General features: G+C 34.5%; 1 long non-coding RNA gene across 1 annotated transcript in view; it reads right to left on the bottom strand.

The window, feature by feature from the left end:
• The window catches only part of LOC118146331 (uncharacterized), a 64,478-nt gene extending 54,675 nt beyond the window's left edge, over positions 1 to 9,803 (bottom strand). The window contains exon 1 of the long non-coding RNA XR_004732029.3: positions 9,728 to 9,803. This is a non-coding gene — a long non-coding RNA (uncharacterized LOC118146331). The remainder of the gene's footprint in view (positions 1 to 9,727) is intronic.
• Between the last annotated feature and the right edge of the window lie 6,888 nt (positions 9,804 to 16,691).

The following is a 16,691-nucleotide window of genomic DNA, read 5'->3' as shown; positions in this document are numbered from 1 at the left end:
AGTTCATGTCCTTTGTAGGGACGTGGATGAATCTGGAGAACATCATTCTCAGCAAACGGACACAAGAACAGAAAATGAAATACCACATATTCTCACTCATAGGTAGGTGATGAACAATAAGAACACATGGACACAGGGAGGGGAGCACTACACACTGGGGTCTATTGGGGGGAATAGGGGAGGGACAGTGGTGGGGGGAGCTGGGGAGGGATAGCATGGGGAGAAATGCCAAATGTGGGTGAAGGGGAGGAAGGCAGCAAAACACATTCCCACGTGTGTACCTATGCAATTATCTTGCATGTTCTTCACATGCGCCCCAAAACCTAAAATGCAATAAAAAAAGTAACTTGAGATAGATTAGAGACTTAATGGATAAAGCTGTTAACTCTAAAGTGAAGAGACATGAATGAAGGAGAGGACTTGTAACAAAGACATGAGGATTTTAGCAAATGAAAGACCCTGGAATCAATTTTTTCCACTTTCTTGATGACAAAACTGGCCTAGAGGGGTAAACAATTTGTCCAACATCACACTGGTCATGTATTTTGTTTGACATGAGTATTCTCATTTTATTTCTTCCTACATTTTAGGATTTTTCTAGAAATCTAATGTTAACAGTGCCAGGGTAACTTAACTTTATCCCAAATCCAAATGTGACAGTTTGACTGCATTCAAATCTAAGACTGCCACATATCAATCAAAGTAGAAAGTTAGGCAAATTAAAAGTACTGGTTTGATATATGGAAAAAAGTAGCTGAGAATGGGAATACTCCATATCTAATTCATGGCACATGATCCATCAATTAAAGAACTATTTAACAAATCATCTCCTATGTTTCGGGTGGGTCACAGAGATACGACAAATGGTAAAACATTCTTCCAATCCAGAATCTGTAGACATATTTGTGAAGCTACTTGGTGATATTAATAGCTTTATGCAAAATAGTTTATATATATGATTTAATTTAATTTAATCCTTATACAAATCCAGCTGTTAGGAATCATTTTTTCCATTTTACAGGCCAGAAAATTGAGGCACAGAAAGGTTCAAGTATTTTATCCATGCTAAGAGGTAGAGGGTCAGGATTCAAAATCAGATCTTCTTGATTTCAGTCCTCAAATGATTCTCCTTTCTATAGTACTTTCATACTACTGCTAGTAGAACTACCACTACTACAAATAGATACTAATTACTGAATTCCACTTATACTTGGTACATTAAACTATACATACATTATAGATATATGTGCAAATATATTTGGTTATCCCTTAGTGTCTGTGGGAGACTGGCTCTAGACTCTCTTGCAAATACCGACATCCACCGGATGCTTGTATTAGTCTGTTTCACACTGTTGTAAAGATACTACCTGAGACTGGTCAATTTACCAAAAAAAAAGTAAAGTTAATCTATTCACAGTTCCACATTGCTGGAGAGGCCTCAGGAGAGTTAAAATCATGGTGGAAGGTAAAGGGAAAGCAAGACACATCTTACTTGGCTGCAGGAGAGCGAGAGAAAGCAAATGGGGGAACTCTCAAACAATTTTGAAACCATCAGCTCTCCTGAGAACTCACTTACTATCAAAAGAACAGCACGGGGAAACAATCCCTATGACCCAATCACCTCCCCACCACACCCCTCCTCTGACACATGGGGATTACAACTTAAAATGAGATTTGGGTAGGGATGCAGAGCCAAATCATTATCAATGCTTAAGTCACTGATATAGAATAACATAGTATTAGCATAAAACCCACACACATCCTCTCAGAAACTTTAAATCCTCTCTAGATTACTTATAATATTTAATACAACATAAATGCTGTGTAAATAGTTGTCATGCTGTATTGTTTAGGGAATAGTGACAAGAAAAATAGTGCACATGTTCAGTACAGATGCAATTTAAAAAAAAATATTTTCTATCCATAGTTGTCTGCAGAGAAAAACATTTAAAAATACACAAATGTGGAACCCTCAAATATGGAGTGCCAACTGAATACACATTTATATACTGATATATTTATTAATCTATATATAATATAGATTTTAATATGGGTTATAGAAATTATATATTATATATTAATATTTATATAACATTATGTCAGATATATATCATATAACATATATAACATATATATGCTATTGATGATGGTTTTCAGAGGCTGGATGGGAGGAGGGAATGGGGAATAGGAAGATTTATTTGAAAGGTATGAAGTTTCAGTTAGACAGGAGGAATACATGTTAGAGTTCTATTGCACAGCATAGAGAGTATAGTTGATAATAATGTATTCTACATTTCAAATTGCTTAAAGAGATTTTAAATATCTCATCACCAAAAACAATAAGTGCATGAGGTAATAAATATGTTAATTAGTTTGGCTTAATCATTCCACGATGTAAACATATATCAAAAAGTCACACTGAACCCCATAAATATATATATTTGTCAATTAAAAATTAAAAACATAGAATGTAAGATATTTACCTATAGTCAAGTAGCTAGTAAATGATATACCTTATATTTGAACCTCGATATAGTTAGAAGCAAATTTAAAGGTTCAGCTATTGCAGTGACGCTGTCTTCCTGATATTTGAATCTACCAGCCTTTATGGCTGAATACAGTGCTTGATGAAACCTGAACAGTTGTGGAAAACCAGATCAAGGCACAATTTCCTGGATTTTAGAAGAAAACACTCCAGTACAGTCATCTGGCTTTCAAGATTAAACTTTTCCTGGGAAATGAGTACAACCATTCCCATCACCTGTACAACGCCAGGAACACAGGCATGATTTCAAATATTCGTCTAATGTGAGGTGATAATACATTTACATATATGTGGTAGTCTAAGGAGTTGAGATTTCCAAATGACTCTATTTAGTTTTATCTAGCTACTTAGCTTTATCTAGCTATTTAGCATACTAAAGTAAATGAATGCAGCCTGCTTGGCTATCAAACCAATCTCTTAATTTTGAAGCACCCAAATGTATGTTATTTTTCTTTCTTTTTAATACAGGTCAGTGGTTCCAATAATGCCACTGATAAAGAAGTCAAAGCCTTTTAAAATTAATGTTTTATATGCTCTCAGAAATCCAGTTCTTATTTTAATTTAAAATAGAAGTTCTTTTTTTAAATTGTACTTTAAGTTCTGGCATACTTGTGCATAACGTGCAGGTTTGTTACATAGGTATACATGTGTCGTGGTGGTTTGCTGCACCCATCAACTCATCATCTACATTAAGAATTTCTCCTAATTCTATCCCTCCCCTAACCTCCACCTCCCGACAGGCCCTGGTGTGCAATCTTTTCCTCCCTGTGTCCATGTATTCTTATTGTTCAACTCCCACTCATGAGTGCGAACATGTGGTGTTTGGTTTTCTGTTCCTAAACAGAAGTTCTTTTCTGTCTCTCTCTCCTTCCTTTCAACGAGTTTCCTATTTGAAAGCAGTCAAGTGTATGTTATCATTATACTGAAAGTTTCTGAATAATTTTGAAAAAGATCAAAGTCCTTTGTTAATTGCTAAATATAAGATATTTAATCATTTCATTGTGATTTATTGGGTGAAAATAGACTATGACAGCCTACTCTAAAATTAATGTAATGGTAATAAGTGAATGAAGTAGCAAAATATAATAAGATTTTCAAATGTTAAATCAACATAGATTGTGGAGAAGTTTGTTGATATCAGTAGCTTACTTCTTTCTTTTTCTTGAGAATGTAAAATTTGTTCAGTTAAATGGTGCAAATACAGACCTCTTAGTTGGCTGAATTATATCAGAACAGAAAGAGGATGCCATTTTGCTCTTCACAAAACCAAGAGCTATTTTGTTTAAAAACAAGAATTTATTTGACTAGTTCTTTCCCTCCTACTGTCAGTAGTCAGGTAACAGTCAGCTGGGAATGTTTTACACGTCCTCTGCTTTCTTGTATTTTTAGTTTTGATATTTGAATCTATGTAACTGAAAGTACACTCACCACAGTGTGCTAAATCCCAAGTGGATTTCCATGTTTCTTCAGCAAAAACTTTCTATGAAAGCTAAGACTAATGTCTTTAAAATGGATGTTTGAATCACTTAGTCTTATATTTTGACAGGGTAGGAGTTGTATTATGATTTCAGTGGGCAATGGTTGGCTCTCAGAATTTCTCCCATTGTGTTGATCTTGAAATGGTGAGAACACAAAGAAAGAGTCATTTATAAGTAAACTGGCTGTACATCCTGCAGCCTTGCCTCCCTGATTTGGAGACTCTTGGGTCTTCGGTCTTAACCTCCATGCTCCTATGGTGATACTAAAAATATTTATCTCAGAGGGTGGTTTCAAGGATTCAATAAGATAAAGTATATGAAGCACTTAGATTAATACCTGAAACTTATTAAATACCCAGTGAAGGTTAAGTATTACTACTACTAATATTTTAAATAATGCCTTTTGTATTATACCATTATTATAATTTACTACATACTTTCACATCTATTATTCCAGGCACTTCAAGTTGAAGAAAAAAGATTGTTCTCTCCTGGGATTATTTAATTAGTTCAGACCAATTAAATAGAAAAATGAGTTAAATACTATAAAGCATTAATTAATGAAAATCTAAAAATCCTAGCATTTCAATTATATTAGAATTCTCTGCTCTCAACTTGTAGGAGAAAGAAAAAAATGAGAAAATATGCTCATATCAAATACTTATTTTTTAAAAGTTAGTTTTAGAGAAATGTAGGAATAAGACATTTTTTCAATGCTGTTCTATTTCACTTCATCATTCAAAATACTAGTTAATGTAAATCATCCATTGCAACAAATGTTAGAAAATTAACCCATTAAATCATTTATTTACCTATCGTTCTTAAATACCTACTAAGTGCCCCACACCTGAGGGTCCTAAGTAATCAATGATACATACAATTACACTCATTTTATTCAACTTCTTTTGTTAGAAATATGTAGTAATGCAGTTTTAAGGGTTTCAACACTAAAAGCTAATCCAAGAGTATTTCAAAAATGAATTTATTTAATGAAAAATAAAATTAACAAGAATTAACCAATTCTATAAAAATTCCAGTTGAGGTTTTGCTGTAGGTAGAATACAGAATAACTTTTCCATTAAGTGGATATACTTTAGATTTTTTCTAGAAGAATCTTATTTAAATGAAGAAGCTGTTGTTTTTAGTACTGTTGACTCATTTAATGGGGCCACAGTTAGCTGAAATAATAGCAGAACACGTAACAAACATTGAGATGGGGAAACAGTAGTCTCCACAAATTTGTGACAGTAAAGTTTTTGCAGACTACTTTGCATTAATTTTTAAAATAGCCTTACTGATATTTATAAATTTAAATGTGTCATGCCTTTCAATGCAATCACTTCGAAAAAACTAACTTAATTTCAGTGATATGGGTATCACTCCAAATAATATTTTAAAATCTTTCAAAGATTTGGGCACTGCACATTTTAAAAGTATTTCATTGGCAGCAAATTTTTACTCTTTGAGCCCAGAGCAATCTGCAACTAGTACTTTAAATGAGTAAATAACTAATATATATGCTGTCATCTTTGAGGAATGATTCAAAGTTCTTTACATAAATATATGGAGTAATATAAATATTTACCTCTTTTCTCCTGTATTCTAAGGTACTTTTACATTTAATCTTTAATTCTCTGTGATTTATTTTGATGTATGATGCATGACAAGGCTACATCCTGTTCTTCCTAAATTGTTATTTTCTCCTGCCAGAGAATTTATTGAATGAGTGAGTCATCGTTTTCCTTATTGGTTAAAAATGTTACCTAAAATACTTTGGGAAGAAACTGCCCAGTTCAAGATGGTCACATTTCTCTGAAAACTGCTTTCACCCCCAGTCCCCAAGCCATAGAGGGGGACCACTGTGTCTTGATGGCCTGGACATTCCCAGGATATTTCTCCTGGGGATTTGGGACAGGGACTGAGAGTTAAGTGGTCCTTTTCCCTGGAACTGCAAACATCTAAATGGAAACTGAGGATACTATGTATATGGAAAAGCAGCTCTGCAAAGGGAAAAGAAGAAAGCAGATGTGCCCAGAAAGACAGTTATAAGAAACATGTTAGGGAGCATAGAGCATGGAGACAGAGTGAGAACGACTCAGAAAATTATTGACACTTCCTGATTCCAGCCACTGCGAAGTCTCTGCTTTTGGATGCAGGAAAATAGCCTTATGGTAAAAATTCACTTTCTTAGTTATGTTAACTAGAATTAAGTTATCTTTGTTTGAATTTAAGAAGCACATAGACTAAGTGTATTGGATTGAATTATGTTCTCCCCAAATTTATGTTCACCCAGAACCTGTGAATATGATTATTTTTATTTTGAAAATAGAGTCTTTGCAGATCTAATCAAGAAAAAGAAGTCATGCTGCATTGGGGTGGGCTCTAAGCCAATGACTAGTGTCCTTACAAGAAGAGGGAAATTTGGACATAGACACTGGGAGAATGCCATCTGCTATGGAGGCAGAAATTGGGGTGACACATTTACAAGCCAGTGGTCCCCAAGGACTGCTAATAACTACAAGAGGCTAGGAAGAGGCAAATAAATATCCTTCCCTAGGGCTTTCAGAGAAAAAAATGGCCCAACTAATACCTTGATTTTAATTCAGGCCTCCAGAACTGTGAAACAACAAATTTTTGTTGTTTTAGCCACCAGTTTATGTTAGTTCATTAGTGGAAACCAATATGCTGATAAAGTATTTTTAGAACACATCAGACCCTAGTTTTTAGTTTTAGTTAATTGATGTGTCTGCATATTCCTACAAGAATATCACGTTGCATTGTTTTGCTTTTTAGTATGTTAATATATGGCCTGGCAGTTCACTCATTATTTCTCTTCAATATTTTCTTAACTATTATTATTCTGCAATGACACTGGGCTCTTTTGACGAAGTCCAGGAAACTTAAAAATGTTTTGTTTCATGAGTTTTCGTTTAGCTTTTTACTATTAATTTATCAAACTATTTCATTGTGATCAGAAAGAATGATGCTTGCAATTCCTACTTTAGGGAATTTATTAAGATTTCTTTCTGATCTGGTATTTTGACAATATTTTCATGCTTTTCCATGAATGTGAGAGGAGGGTTTATCTTCTTCTGACAAACAAAAACTAAGATCATTGCTGTTAACACATGGTTTATTTAAATCCTACCTTTCACCCTTATTTCTTATTCCCCTAGTTTATCAAAACAATGAGGTGGGTACATATTTCCCAATATGACTAAAATTTTGCTAAATAGTGTAACAGTTAGGTTTATGTATTTAGATGTCATATTATTTAGTGGATTATATTTATAGCATTTAATTTTGAGTGTACTTTTCATCACTACAAGATATTTAGCTTTCCCTTATTAAACTTTCCTTGACTTGAATTCTGCTTTATTTTCTATTAGTATCATCAGCCTCTTTTTCTTTAGAATTTGTATAACTTTCTTCGATATTTTATGCAATTTTTTTATTGTTTTTAATTACCAAATAAATGCAAACTTGTTCAAAAATTCAAACAAATGCAAGTATATAGAGAAAAAATCTGAACATTCCTGCTGTATAAATCACCCACTGCAACCTCTATTCCAATGCGAACCACTTCTACCCAAATAATTAATGTCAACAACTTTGTGGGTTCCTTTTCATATAACCTTCTATTTATTTATTACTTTTATTTACTACTTTATCCAGATACTTGTAAATAAAAATAAAGTTAACAAATGATTTATAGATAAAATACAAATTTACAAATATGTATTATAAATAATAAACACATAAATATGTGCCTTTACATACATTTAGTCATACTGCCTCCACTTACATATGAACGAAGTAGCTAAAGGCAGATCAGATAAAAAGGACTGTCCACCAAAAGCTACCCTGACAGCTCTATAAAATATAGAAATCATCCTTAGAATACAGAGGAGACCCTCAGACATTTAAACTAGAGGACCTATGTTTTCAGAGGAGGGAAACTCTAGGAGGTGAACTCACCTCTGTGGCTTTTATTCTTTGGCCATTTGTTAGTTCTGGGCATCAGGCAGGAGCTGAAACTGTGGACTTTTCACCTACAAGGAACAACTACTGGAAAACAGAGGATAGAAAATAGACTTGCTGGGAATCCCAAGCATATTACTAGTTTGTATGTGTAGATTTATGGTGAGTAGGGGAGGGTTTTCGAGTACATGACTATTTTTTTTTCAGGATACTTGCTAAATGTAGGATGAGCAATTCCAGGGTTTCATTTCAACCTTGACTCAGCACTGTCCCTGATTGGGTTAAAGTGACTTGACATCACTCGTCGATCTAGTAGGAGATTGAACATTTTCTGGAGGAAGATATCTCCTGGAATTACTAAGCATTTTTAATATAGATTATGCAACATTCAAAATAATCCAAAGACATGCCAGAAAGCAAGGACACATGATTAAAACGAAGAAAAAACATGAACAATGGAAAAAGATCCATAGTAATCCAGCTATTAGAGTTAGCTAAAAAAAAGTTTAAATTATCATGATTAATACATTCAAAGAAACGGAGAGAATGATAAAGAAAAACACATAAAAAGATGGTACGTTTTACCAGAGAATTAGTAATTCAAATGAAGATTTCTAATGAATATTCCAGAAATTTAAAAACGAATCTTACTAAATAATTTTTCTGAAATTATTTTTCCATTCATTGATTTCTTAGAGATATACTTTACTGGTAATAAATATAGTTCAGTACTTCTTTTCATCTAGCTTTTTTCAAAAAGATCACTCCATGGAAGTATACACAGGTATCACTCGCTCCTTTTAATAGCTGAGTATCATACAAATATACTATACATGATTTAACCAATCCCTTATTGAGGAACATTTGAGTCATTTCTCATTTTTTTGTTATTGTAAATAGTGATGCAATAAGTAGCCACATGGTGCAAAAACGTATACTATTTTCATCAGTATACTTTTAGGGTAGATTCCACAGGGTGAAACTCTTAAGTATGTCTCATTATTTTGTGGTCACATTTTTTTTGTACACCTAGGAAAAGCTATTATCTATATTATCTGCTACTAAACTAAGATAACACCTATTATTAAAATCAGTGAATTTCCTACTGATTCTTATTTGATACCACTTGACCAGAAATCTGGTGAGAACTAAACAGCGGCAAGATTCTGCTGTTTTTCCAGGTACTTTTCAAACCCCATATGAAGAACCCAGTCATTCTTTTATTCTGTAAATATTTATTGAATCTTATGTGGTGTAGAATAGATTCATTTTCAACTAGCTCTTTCAATGTTTGATATGAGTCTCTCAACCTGATTCTCCATGATATAGCTTAGAAAACAGAGATAATTTTAAAGTACATCTTCAGAAAATGCACATTTATAAAAGTTACATTAAACAAAGTAAAATGGCAAGGTCTGTGCAAACTCTGATATTTTAGCAAAAAGGAGTTCCATATTTTAAAAGAATACTATTCCTTGAGATAGTGAAATATAATCACTTTTCATGGGCATATTTCAGGAAATAATATCTTTAGCTGGAGATGGTTCAGAAATTAGGACATTTCATTATGACTTGTTTCCAGTTAATTCAGAAAAGACAGGCAGAAAGATTTAGGAGGAAAAAGCAGGCTTTGGAAGTTCGAAGAGAAAGTTAGAACTTTGCATTTATCATTTTCTACATGATTTACCATTGGGTAATCCTCTAAGCCTCGCAATTTTCTTACCTATACAATAAGAGTGATATTATCTTCACTCCAGGGCTGTAGAGCAGTGGCTGAAGCATGGCTTTTGAGGCTCCAGTATTTCTCTCCAATGGCAACATTTGTGACATCAAGAGCCATGCTTTTTCCCTCCCTGCCAAGTCAACAATCACACATCCAGTAACCACTGCATTCTTAGAACTTCAGCAAGTGCATTGCCCCTGAGATACTTACATTTCATATTTTATGAATAAGACTTTTTCAATACTTAGTCCCTTGCCATATCAGGTAATTGGTAGAGTTTTGACAGCATTTCTTTCCTCTGCATATGAACCAGTGTCTATTTGTATTAATGGAGATAATGATGCCTTACATTAATTCATAAGCACCTCATCCTGCAACAGTAGGTCTTATAATAACTATGCATGCATGCTCACCTATATGAAGAGACTGTGACTTGGATGTATGACATCTCCAAATTAATGTAAGGCATCATTATGAGTTATCAGTCACTTGAAGGTCCAGTTATGTAACATCTCTTTTAACCTCCTATGTGAATAAAATATTCCTGGCATATTAAATAAGTCACTTGTTGAGAAGGCAAAGAGAGCTCTTACACTGAATTGATGAAGTGACATAATCATATTCTTTCTATTATTTTATGGTCATGGGCTTATAAGAAGAGACTTTTTTTTTTTTTAACTGACCAAAAGACATTGTTTTACAAGGACAGGAAGCCTTAAATGCTGGTGAAACTTTTTTCATTTATTCTTCTCCAGGAGACCTTGCTCTCTCATTTAGTAATTTAGAAAGCACAATCGGTTTCTTTTGGAAATAGGCAGAAAAACAGATTGATGCTCATTAACCAAGATTCTCAGTCCCAAGGTGAACTGAATAGCGCTCATCCCCATGAAAAGTTTGCTTGACAATTTGAAGGGCAGAGCCTATCCGGGTTCTAAGGCCAAGGTTTTCTTCAAACTTTACTGACTTCAGTTCAGATTTCAATTCCATCTATAGCAGAAAGTAGTTATAGTCATCTACACAGTGTTCTCTTCTCATGGGGCACACAACTAGGCTATATTACTCAGGCTTCTTGTGGTTAAGTATGGCCATGTGACCAAGTTCTAGGTCATAGAGTGTGAGTAGAAGTAATAGAGACCACTTCCAAGTTGGGACCAAAAACCTCCTGTGAGAGCCTCTATTCCTTCTCTTTCTCTGTCCAATGCTGAAATTCCAGAAGATGACTTTCAGGCCACTAAGGGATGTTGAAGGCCCAAGATGGAAAAAAACCTGTGTCTTTAAATTACCACATTGAGTTGTTACATGAGTTATAAATCATCTTATCTTGTGTGAAGCCATTGAGCTTTGGGGAATGTACCAGCAAGTAGCCTATGCTGCATAGTAGCTTCACTCCACTCAATCCAGACTTCAAATGGAAGTAATTTGTGTGCTGTGATTTGACTGCAGCCATCACTATTCACTTTTATTCTCCCTACTCTCTTCAGTGATAACATTCACGTTTCCCAAAGTGTACTCCATGGAACCCCAATATCTAAGAATGTTACTAGACATTACACTTGGTAACACTGGCTTAAGCAAGGATTAATTTGTTCATTTACTGTGGGACATGTCAGGGCCTTTGTATTCTTGAGTGTCTAAGAGGAGATTACAATCAGCTGTATTTTTCCAAGCACATTTTGTAATTATACCACTTCCCATCTTTTTATTGACATCTAATTGAATATATCAAGATATTCAATTTTACTAGAAATAAAGATTCAATTTTACTAGACTATTATCATCTAGACAATTAGATTTATATCGCAGATCTTTCTACATGAGTTTTCCTGCCCCTGCACTACTGCCATCTGTTAGTGTCAGTAGCATTCATATTGTCTGCCATATGTGAAGAGGCACCTATAGGCAATTGGTTCCCAAACTGTATGGTGGTATCCATAAAAATCAACAAAGACAAGTTAGGTATCTTCCATGTGTGCTTGTAGGATGGTGAGGGGAGGCTCCTCCACCTGTCAAAGCTGAGATAGTTCTCTCTATAATTAGCAGCGGTTTCTGAAATTCCTGTGGTACTATTTACAGGCTCTCATGTTTTTAACCCGAGTATCAGGCAGTGCAGTTTTGTGGAGCAGCAACAATTAACTGGCTAAGATTTTAGCTGGGATAAGTTGTGATTAATGCATTGTCACATCAGCAATCAGATCTTGGGGCAACAGGACACAGCATAGTGAAGTTTTGATTAGAGGTAAGAAGAAGGGAATGGAGAATTAAGTCTACAGTTACTTTGGGGTGAGGTCCAGGCAGCTAGGGGAGCAAGAGACTATGACTCCATATCTATCTAAGCCCTGTTTCAACCCTTAGTAATTAGGCCTTATGTAATTTACTTTACTTCCTTAAGCTTCAGTTTTCTATCTGAAAAAGAAAGATTATAATAATATCTACCCTACAGGATATGGAGAATTAAATGAGAAAGAACATAATTTGTATCAGCTATTATTATCATTGTTGGAATTATTAACTTCATCTTTTGGATGGCACATCAAAAAAAAAGCAGTTAGTTACCAACGAATCGCATACTTTTGTTGAAGAAAGGAAACTTGAAGGGACATTGTAAAAGTAAATGAGTTCTTTGTCATTAATATTCTCTCTTTCCTGCTACTCAAAAATTATGGCTGAAACATCTCTACTTATAAATGATTTATAAACATCATTCAAAAGGAAGAACAGGATTCTTTGCATAGCCTAGAGAATTGATGGATTTTGAGATTGATATACTTGTATTCAACTTTCAACTTAGAGATATTCAATTTGATCATCTGTTTTTGGAGCTTAGGGAAGATACATTTTACTTTCATTGGGCTTTCTAGGTTTTGTTAGTAGTCAATATCTAATTCAATGAAATGTTACACCTTCAATGATCTGTGAAACAAGACACTTCCAAACCAAAATTTAGAATTGTTCTTTAAACATCCCTCCCTTCATTTGTTGGCACAGCTGTGTGCTCTATCTGGGAGGGCCTGGAGAGTACATTCTTTCTGTGAGAGAGATTTGTCTTTTTAGCTCTGCTTTAAAGTTATTAAGAGAAGAATCAAGCTGACATTCAATGCTGATATATAAATACACTGAGGAAGAAAAAAGTCCTCTTGGGATAAAGGCATGGATGAAAATGTCTCTCCAGATAGCTTGGTGAAAAGTAGAATTATTTTTACTGATGTATCAAATAGAAGATCATTTTGAAAAAAATTCTTTTTCTTATTTCCCTTCAACCTGTTTTGTAGTCATTTAATCATTATCAATGGATACTTATTAAGCACCTAGAACAAGTAAGGCCTACTGTTTAGCTCCAAGGTTTTTGTTTTGCTGTTTGAAGTATTTAAAGTATTTTAAACACAGAATTACCTTCTGGTTAGAGAATTAAAACAGAGAGACACACATATGGGTCACATATAAACCAAAGGAGTAATATCTAATAAAATAATAGTCAACGTTTATTGAATGCCTACTATGTGCTAGGCACTTTTTTCTGTGATTTACAATTATTAGCTCATTTAAATCTCACACTTTTTATCCCTATGGTACAGATAAGAAAATCTTATGAGTTTAGTAACTTTGCTAACAATTTATTTCTAGTAAATATTGGAGACACTATTTGAACCAGTCTGTCCTCTGAGTCCTTTTAAACAACATATCACATATAATAAAACGTTGTGAGATACCTAGAAGATATCAAATACCTTAAAGACTGTTACTGATATCAAGAAGAACAAGGATACTTTACCGTAACTATGGAGGCCACTGCAGTTTTAGCTTTACAAAAATTTGACCAGAAACAAAGTGCTCTCATATAATAATTCTTCCTCTTCTCCGCACTTCTCTACCCTCAGAGTTTCCCCTATAATTGACATCTTGCATTAGTATGGTGTATTTGTTATAACGTACCCAACGAGTAAATATTGATACATGATGATTTAGCTAAATCTCACAGTTGTACTGGGACTCTCTCTGTGTTGAACAAGTCTATGGGTTTAACCTCATGTATTCACCATTGAGTATCATACAGAATACTTTCACTACCCTAAAAATCCCTTATACTTCTCCTATTCATCCCTCCCTCCCTCCCTCTTTTCTTCCCTCTCTCCTTCCCTCTCCTTGGCCCACTGAAAACCACTAATCTTTTTACTATCTCTATAATTTTGCCTTTTTCTGAATGTCACATACTTGGAATCACAGAATATGTAGCTTCTTCAGACTGGCTTCTTTCCCTTAGCAATATGCATTTAATGTTTTCCATGTATTTTGGGGGCTTGATATCTCATTTCTTTTTATCACTGAATAATATTTTATTGTCTGAATATACCATAGTTGAACCGTTTACCTACAGAATAGTGTCTTAGTTGCTTCCATGTTTTGGCAATTATGAAGCTGTAATAAACATCTGAGTGCAGATTTTTATGTGGACATGTTTTCAACTATTTAGGTAACCAAGGAATGTGATTGCCAGATTATATGCTAAGATTATGTTTAGCTTTGTAAGAAACTGCCAAACTATCTTTCAAAGTGGCTGTACCATTTGCATTCAGCAGAAAATGAGAGTTTCCATAACTTCATACCCTTGTCAACATTTGGTGTTGGCAGTGTTTTGGATTGTAGTTATTCTAATAGGTGTATGATGGTGTCTCATTGTTTTAATTTGCCTAAAGATATGTGATGCTGAGCATCTTTTCACATGCTTATTTTCCATCTGCATATCTTTTTTGGTGAGGTGTCTTTTCAGATCTTTTGCCTATTTTTTAAGGATTGTTTTATTTTTTTATACTGTTGAGATTTAAAAATTGCTTATTTTGGGTAACTTTTTTTTTTCTCAGCATTTTGCAAAAAATTTCTCCCAGTCTGTCACTTGTCTGTTCGTTCTCTTAACAATGTATTTGAGGGGCAGGAGTTTTTAATTTCAATAAAGTTCAAGTAATGAATTATTTTTCAATGGACTGTGACTTTGTTGTTCTATCTAAAAAGTCATCACCATGGCCAAGTCAGCTTGATTTACTTGATTTTATCTTCTGGAAGTCACAAGGTTTGCATAGCACATTTACGTCTATGTTCCATTTTCAATTACTTTTTAAGAGAGGTATAACATCTAAATTAACCTTTTTTTTTTTTTTTTTTTTTTTGCATTTGGATGTCCAGTCATTTCACACCATTGTTGAAAAGACTATCCTTTATTTTTTAAAAAATTTATTTATTATACTTTAAGTTCTGGGGTACATGTGCAGAACATGCAGATCGTGCTGCATCCATCATCCCATCATCTACATTAGGTGTTTTTTCTGATGGTATCTTTCCCCAATTCCCCCAACTCCCTGTCATTCCTCCCCTAGCCCCCCACCCCCAAGGCCCTGGTGTGTGATGTTCCCCTCCCTGTGTCTGTGTGTTCTCAATGCTCAACACCACTTATGGGTGAGAACATGCAGTGTTTGGTTTTCTGTTCTTGTGTCGGAGTTTGCTGAGAATGACGTTTTCCAGTTTCATCCATGTCCCTGCAAAGGACACAAACTCATCCTTTTATATGGCTGCATAGTATTCCGTAGTGTATATGTACCACATTTTTTTTTAATCCAGTCTATCATTGATGGGCATTTGAGTTGGTTCCAAGTGTTTGCTATTGTGAATAGTGCCACAATAAACATATATGTTCATGTGTCTTTATAATAGAATGCTTTATAATCCCTTGGGTATATACTCAGTAATGGGATTGCTGGGTCAAATGGTATTTCTATTTCTAGATCCCTGAGGAATCATCACACTGTCTTCCACAATGGTTGAATTAATTTACACTTTTACCAACACCATAAAAGTGTTCCTATTTCTCCATGTCCTCTCTAGCATCTATTGTCTCCCGAATTTTTCATGATTGCCATTCTAACAGGCGTGAGGTGGTATCTCAGTGTAGTTTTGATTTGCATTTCTCTAATGACCAGTGATGACGATCTTTTTCCATATGTTTCTTGGCTGCATAAATGTCTTCTTTTGAAAAGTGTTTATAACCTTTGCCCACTTTTTGATGGGGTTGTTTGTTTTTTTCTTGTAAATTTGTTTAAGTTCTCCATAGATTCTAGATATTAGCCCTTTGTCAGATTAGTAGATTGCAACAATGTTTTCCCATTCTGTTAGTTGCTGGTTCACTCTATTGATAGTTTCTTTTGCTGTGAAGAAGCTCTTAAATTTAATTAGATCCCACTTGTCTATTTTGGCATTTGTTGTCATTGCTTTTGGGTGTTTTAGTCATGAAGTCCTTGCCCATGCCTATGTCCTGAATGGTATTGCCTAGATTTTCTTCTAGAGTTTTTATGGTGTTGGGCCTCATGTTTAAATCTTTGCTCCAACTAGAGTTAATTTTTGTATTAACTCCATTTAGAGTTAATTTAAGGTACAAGGAAGGGATCCAGTTTCAACTTTCTGCATATGGTTAACCAGTTTTCCCAACACCATTTATTAAATGGGGAATCCTTTCCCCATTGCTTGTTGTTGTCTGATCTGTTAAAGATAAGATGGTTGTAGTTGTGTGGGATTCTTTCTGAGGACTCTGTTCTGTTCCATAGGTCTATATCTCTGTTTTGGTACTGGTACCATGCTGTTTTGAGTACAGCAGGCTTGTAATATAGTTTGAAGTCAGGTAGTGGGATACCTCCAGCTTTTTTTTTCTCTTTCTTTCTTTCTTTCTTTCTTTCTTTCTTTCTTTCTTTCTTTCTTTTCTCACTTAGGATAGTCTTGGCTATGGAGGCTCTTTTTTGGTTCCATATGAAGTTTAAGGTGATTTTTTTCCCCAATTCTGTGAAGAAAGTTATTGGTAACTTGATGGTGATAGCATTGAAACTATACATTTTTGGGGGCAATATGGCCATTTTCACAATATTGATTCTTCCTAACCATGAGCATGGAATGTTTTTCCATCTGTTTGTGTCCTCTCTTATTTCCT

The sequence above is a fragment of the Callithrix jacchus genome, chromosome 12, assembly GCF_049354715.1.
Source record: "Callithrix jacchus isolate 240 chromosome 12, calJac240_pri, whole genome shotgun sequence".
In the NCBI taxonomy this organism is placed as follows: Eukaryota; Metazoa; Chordata; class Mammalia; order Primates; family Cebidae; genus Callithrix; species Callithrix jacchus.
This window is presented reverse-complemented; position numbering and strand designations above follow the sequence as displayed.